The following is a 6630-nucleotide window of genomic DNA, read 5'->3' as shown; positions in this document are numbered from 1 at the left end:
GATGGTCGCGGCGGCTGTTCGTTTTCGGAGACGGAGACGACGACGCTGGCGGCGATGCAGAGACGAGGAAGGAAGGGATGAAGGAAGAAGAGAAAATGGATGGGGCTCGGGTGGCGGTGGCGTGGCTTGAGGAAGACGACCGAAGAAGAAGAAAATTTTGGAGGGGGGGGGGGCTCGCGCGTCTCCTTTAGGGTTTCTCTCTTTTTTTTTTTTTTTTTTTAAATATATATATATATATATATACATATTAAAACAAAATAAGTATAATTAATATTAAAATTATTAATATTAAATAATTTAAAATAAATAATAATAATATATATATTAAATAAAAATAATAATAATAATAAAGTAATAATAATAATATATTAATAATATTAATATTAAATAAATAATAAATTAATATTATGTAATAAAAATGTTATTGTTTTAAAATAATAATATTACTATAATATTAAATAATAATAAAAATTATAATATTAATATTATAACAAATAAAATAAATATTAATAATAATAATATAATTAATATTATATTATTATTATATCAACTTACACCAACATTTTAGAATTTCGAATAATTTACATAAAACGAGAAAATTTTACCTTAAATTTTCGGGGCGTTACAATACCCCCACTATCATATCACCTACTCGAATGCATTGGATCATTGCGTTTGTATCAAATACAAAGTGAGTCGTATTCATAGTGTCACCAGAATAAAGTTATGTTCAAGACTCACCAAGATAAATTTTATCCCTATATTATTGACCCTTTAAGTTGTATGTCGAACATTGATCCCTGTATGTCTCTACATATTGTTCAAGACTCATCAAATAGCTTAGGATGTTAGTTTATTGGATATAGGTTATTAAGACAAGACTAATAATATAGTTAATAACACTTATTGAAATTATAATAATAATATTTTATTAATAACTATCAATAGATTATATTTACTATCTACGAGTTTTAGGACATAAAACTCAACAGTATGATCACCATAGTAATACATACAATCCTGAATGAAAAAAACTTTTCAAGGTATGTTACTCGAAGATATGGTTAAATCCATTGCTAATCATTCTCCTAAATTCCAACGAGACAATCACCAGCTCCATAAAGAATCAATTCTACAGTCCCAAGACACTGAAGCTCTTCAACATGAGATTATAACTGAGTTTAATTGAATGGATAAAAGCCCTTGCACAACGGAATATTTAATAGAACCATTACCCAATTTAATAGGAAACCTAAAAATACCAGTACATTGGCAAAATCTAATTTATTAATTAGGCTAAGCATGCTTCCAAAAAGAAATACAGAGAAGAGGAAACGTACGATTATGGATGACTCTGAATCTACAAACCACCAAATTTGGAGATACCACCACTTGGGAACCTTCCTATTCTCTGGGTTATTTGGTTTGTGGGAACCAATTGGAAGGGAAGGAAATTCTTTTGAGAGAGCGAGAGAGTTTTTTTTTCTTCTAGAGAGAAAATTGGGAGCACCTGCAGAATCTCAACTTCCCACATAAACTTTCTGCTTCTTCGAGCGGAAGAAGTGGGAAGTTGAGAGAAAAATAGGAACGTGGGAAAACTACCCACGTTCCCTATTAATTTAATAAATTAGTATTAAAATAAATAATTAATTAAATTAAATAATTAATTAAGTTAATAATTAATTAAATCATATCTAATTAATATTTCATTTAAATCATATTTAAATGAATATCTGTCGCATAACCTATAGTTTTAATTTAATTAATTTAATTATATTAAAATAAATTAAATTATTAATTAATTCTTTGGTTAATTAATTTCTAAATTAAATATCTTATATTTAATTTGATTCAAATTTGAATCATATTTAAATATAAATTTCTCTCATAACCTATAGTTTTAATATGTATCATATACACATTAAATTTTAGCCTATAGTTTTAATATGAATCTACTTCACATTAAATTAATATTTGAACTCATTCAAATATTTTATTCTCTCATAATTTAATTTTTAATCATATCCAAAGTTAAATTTATATAATAAAGTGTAATTAAAATATAACTTTATATTGTAATAATTCTCAAAGTAAATTTGAACATTTCAAATTACAACCAATATAATTAAATCTTATTATCCTTTACGAGCTAGTAAGGAGACCTAATGGACCTACAAATTAGAAGCTACAATGATATGAGATTGATTGGTTAACTCATTAATCACATTAATCTATATTTTTTAAATGTGTATACACTTCACTAGAGACTCACAGTTGAACTCTTTTTACTGTAGATATATTTCTGTGTCCACAGATATAGACCAATACTAGTAAATTAGTCCTTCACAAGTGTTCGTAACCCTAGATGAGTCAAATTACCATTTTAGCCCTAGGTTATTTCTAGTTCTTAAATACCAGTGCTCCTCTAATGAACAAACTATTTATGGACCAAACATTAAACAGAAATCCCTCTCGTGCCATAGAGAGGGTAGGGCTCTTTGCTCAAGTCCCGGAGATACCATTTGAGGGAACACTTATCTACTTACCCTAAAGTAAAAAAGGAATGAATTCCATCTTGTGTGATTATATTTTCAGCTCCCTACTCGGTCTTGTCCCTAGAATGATAAACATATTGAATCAGCAATCTGATCACTCCGACCCGTACAAATCAAAGGACAATCCCTTGCAAACAGGAGTTCATAATACACTCAGGATTAAGACTAACTTACTTAGGTCATTCTAATGAAATAGAAACCCAATTAGTTAACAGAGTTACATCTAATGATTACTATTTCGTGATCTGATCTTATGCAAACTCATTGCATAGGATACCCTCACTCGCATATCGCGTACATGAATGCGTTGGATCAATGTGTTTGTATCAAATACAAAATGAGTCGTATCCATAGTGTTACCAGGATAACGTACCCAACAGCCTTAACCCTATACTATAGACCCTTTAAGCCGATCTTGAACATTGATCTCCTTATGTCTCTACATACTGTTCAAGACTCATCAAACAACTTAGAATGTTAGTTTATTGGATTTAAGTTATTAAGACAAAACTAATAATATAATCAATAACACTTATTGAAATTATAATAATAAAACACTTTATTAATAACGATTAATGAATTATATTTACTATCTACGAGTTTTAGGACATAAAACTCAACATTAATAATATGGGCATACAAATGACTAAACTTGCTTTTGCAGTTAGTAAGCTTAAGAGCAGACTGTTGTCCTGACCACCCTAATTTGTCGACCCTGTGGTAGTACCTTTTTCTGTTAATTATTTTGCAAAGGCTAGCACGATAAAGGAATGTCATATTAAAAAGAACAAAAGGGTCTAAGAATCCTTTAATCACAACCAACAAAAGAAATTTATAATCCAAACTTAAGTATCGAAGATACTAACAAAAGATAGTAAAGTGAAAGTATGGGTGTTAAGTCCCAAAAGAATCTTATTAATATAACACAAATTTCTAATTAAACAATCAAGAATTCTCACATAGGATAGGGGTTTTGTGTAATCAATGTTAGAAACTTAAAAGAACGCAAAGAATAGGTTTTTTTTGGATTTTATAAGATTTTTAAGACATAAAATAAAGGGGTTTCTCTCAGTTAATTAAAGTGAGAATGAGAATTTCTAACATTCTTTTTACCATTGAACAAACAAATAGATTGCAACCAATTTTAATCCACAACTAATTAGTTCAAAAAGACTAATTGACCTTAATTAATGAAAACAATTAAAACAAAATTCATAATAAACTTATATAGAATGCATAAGATATTCACAACAGTTAAGGTATATATAATTTTAATGTGCTTATATTGATAATTTATGTTCTTACAATTATTAAATTTATTAAAGCTTATCAAAGGTTGTCAATCATATTGAGGAATTAGAATGTAGAAGGAGGGTTCAAATGAAGTTGATTTCAATCGAGCTAACATGTGGAAGAAAGCTCGAGTTAATAAACAAGGAGAGTATCACGATGATGTTTAGCAAGTCGTCCATAAAATAGTAAGATATTACTTGTAGATTACACTTTGTAGATACATAAGCATTTCTATAACTTAAATTAGTTTTGCTATCTTTTTAGGATGAGATCTCAATGAATATAGATTCATCGTCCCTGAAAGGACACTCTTCCAATGATGTTTTAACCCAAGCATTGAGTATGAAAGAGCACAATGGTTGTGTGAGTGGGGTTGGTGGATATGTGATTCCTACAACTTACTTTCATTTAGTTAAGAAAACATCAAAATGTGAGGTGTACATTCTACATGAGAATAAAGAACTTCGAAGGCGAGTTAGTGAATTAGAGGCATATATTCAACTTGGAGAAACCAAAAGAGAATGAATGTAAAAGGCAGGAGGTGGAGCAGATCAACATAAATGACAATGAAGCAGAGTTTGACATTTTCAAGGTATGTGATTCACTATTAAACTGAAATGTCTAATATGTAGGTCTTACTGAATGTGGATATTCTTGAATTATGAGAGAGCCTTAATAAAAATGCCTAAGGAAAGAGAAGTTGTATGTGAGTCGACATCAATTTTGCCAATAGCTTTGATGTCGATTCTCAGATACGCTGAGAAGGTAATTGAGAAAGATTCGAATATCACTATTTCACTAACTGCTGGCATTTTTGGTATCAGCCGAAAGAGTTCTATGCTCCGAGTGGACATCATTGACCTTTGTAACATGAACAAAGTCAAAACGTTTACATAAGTGGCCTATATGACGTAAGTCAATTTCTATTTCTTTGCATCTAAATTTATGTATCTCGTTTACGAGTTTATAATATTTTGCAGGTACTTGTATTCATCTGTCCTCGTCTCTTCTGGAAACACACAAGAATCTCGAATTCAAAACTTGCCTAGTAGATCGATGGTGTCAAAAGCAAACCAAATAATTCTTGCTCCTTTTAATCCTAGGTAAGTTAAGTTTTTTAATCAGTTGCATTGACAATGAAATAGTACTTATATTTTTGTATAATTAGGGGTCATTGGGCACTGCTTTCCATAAATGCGTACGACAATACATTGTTTTACCTTGACTCACTAAGGACAACATCAAAATAAACCGACACATAAGTTAATCTTCTATGTCATGTAGTATTGTTGATTCTAGTGCGTGTACAATATTTTAAAATTTATGCAATCTTATCTTAGCAAAACAGAGCAACAGCAATGTTTCAGTCACAAAAGAACATTAATAAAAGCCGGAAACAAACTTTATGATGAATAGTAAAAGCAAGTATAAACATTTAAATTCATTGTATTTTGTAAACTACTAGCAATTAGAATTACTTCGTTATTCTTATTTGTTGTTTTTATAGTGTTCTTTACAAGTCGGGAGCACTAAGTGTGGATACAACGTCATGAGGTTTATGAGAGAAATTGTGACTAAGGGAAGCATTTCCATATCGGATTCGGTATGTTATATATAAAACTATTTCTTCTATGGGAATAATTTTCATGAACACTAATTTTAGGGAACAATAATTTTCTTTTGTAAGTATGTCATTTGTTGAGACTGGAGTTAATTGGTTTGTATGGATTATGAGTTAATCCATTTATTTTGCTTGTTTATAGATTGATACACAAAGATCATACTCACAGGCCGAGTTAGACGAGGTGGGGTTGAGTTAATTGGCCTTTTAGGTTCGTAAATGCGATTGCGACTTATTTATGATTTTGAAGTAGGAAACTTTTTGTTGTGGTTGCGATTCTGAAACTTTATGTATATAGATAATATAGGTGATTTTTTTGAATTGTTCATATTTAGGGGGGGTGGAGTTATGGGTACAATTTAGAACACTACCATATAGTTAATTGGTATACTTTTGAGATTATATTTATTATAGCTAAATATACTTTTGGCCTAAGTTAGTTAATTAGAGGATGTTGGGTTGAATTCTTGGCAATCTGATGGAATTATTTATATTAATCTTGTAAATGATCTGCAATATTCATATGTAAAATTTTGGAAATGATATGGTAAAAGGCGTTTTATTTATATATGTTCAAGTTTTGAAACTATATTTGATGAATATTGTCGTTTATATATATTTATGAAACTGTTGCTGGACCACTATATAAGCCAATGAGAGCACAATACCGGAACAAAAATATAATTGAATTAAAATTTAAAAAAATACGAAACATGCTTGATGGTTTTAAAATGTCATAAAAAAATTACATTCTTGACGGTTTTAAAATGTCATAAACAACCAATTTCTTGATGGTTATTAAATGTCATGAAAACTCATACTCTTGAGGGTTTTAAATGTCATAAACACTCATATTCTTGATGGTTTTTGTCATGGATACTCATACTCTTGACGGTTTTAAACTGTTATGAACACTTTTACTTTTGATGGTTTTAAATTGCCATGAAAATTTGTATACTTGACGTTATAAAGCGTCAACGTTCACTATTCTTGACGTTTTTATCAACCATCAAGAACTTCGACTTTCTTGACACTAGCTTCAATGACGATTTTAAAACTGTCAAGAATAATAATTCTTGATAGTTTAAAAACGTCAAGAGAGTGTTTTTGTAGTAGTGATGTTTATAGTCCAACAGTTAAACACAAACTCCTTTCGAGCAA

The 6630-nt window shown here is 29.8% G+C and overlaps 1 long non-coding RNA gene across 1 annotated transcript; it reads left to right on the top strand.

Annotated features, from left to right (window-relative positions):
• Window positions 1-4828: 4828 nt before the first annotated feature.
• LOC107991058 (uncharacterized) lies at window positions 4829-5732 on the top strand. Its single transcript, XR_001762918.2, has 3 exons — window positions 4829-4951; window positions 5356-5451; window positions 5612-5732. It is a non-coding gene; the product is annotated as an uncharacterized LOC107991058 (long non-coding RNA).
• Window positions 5733-6630: the final 898 nt, after the last annotated feature.

The sequence above is a fragment of the Cucumis melo genome, chromosome 6 (assembly GCF_025177605.1).
Source record: "Cucumis melo cultivar AY chromosome 6, USDA_Cmelo_AY_1.0, whole genome shotgun sequence".
Lineage (NCBI taxonomy): Eukaryota > Viridiplantae > Streptophyta > Magnoliopsida > Cucurbitales > Cucurbitaceae > Cucumis > Cucumis melo.
Note: the sequence above shows the minus strand (reverse complement) of the source record. Positions and strands in the feature narration are given on the sequence as shown.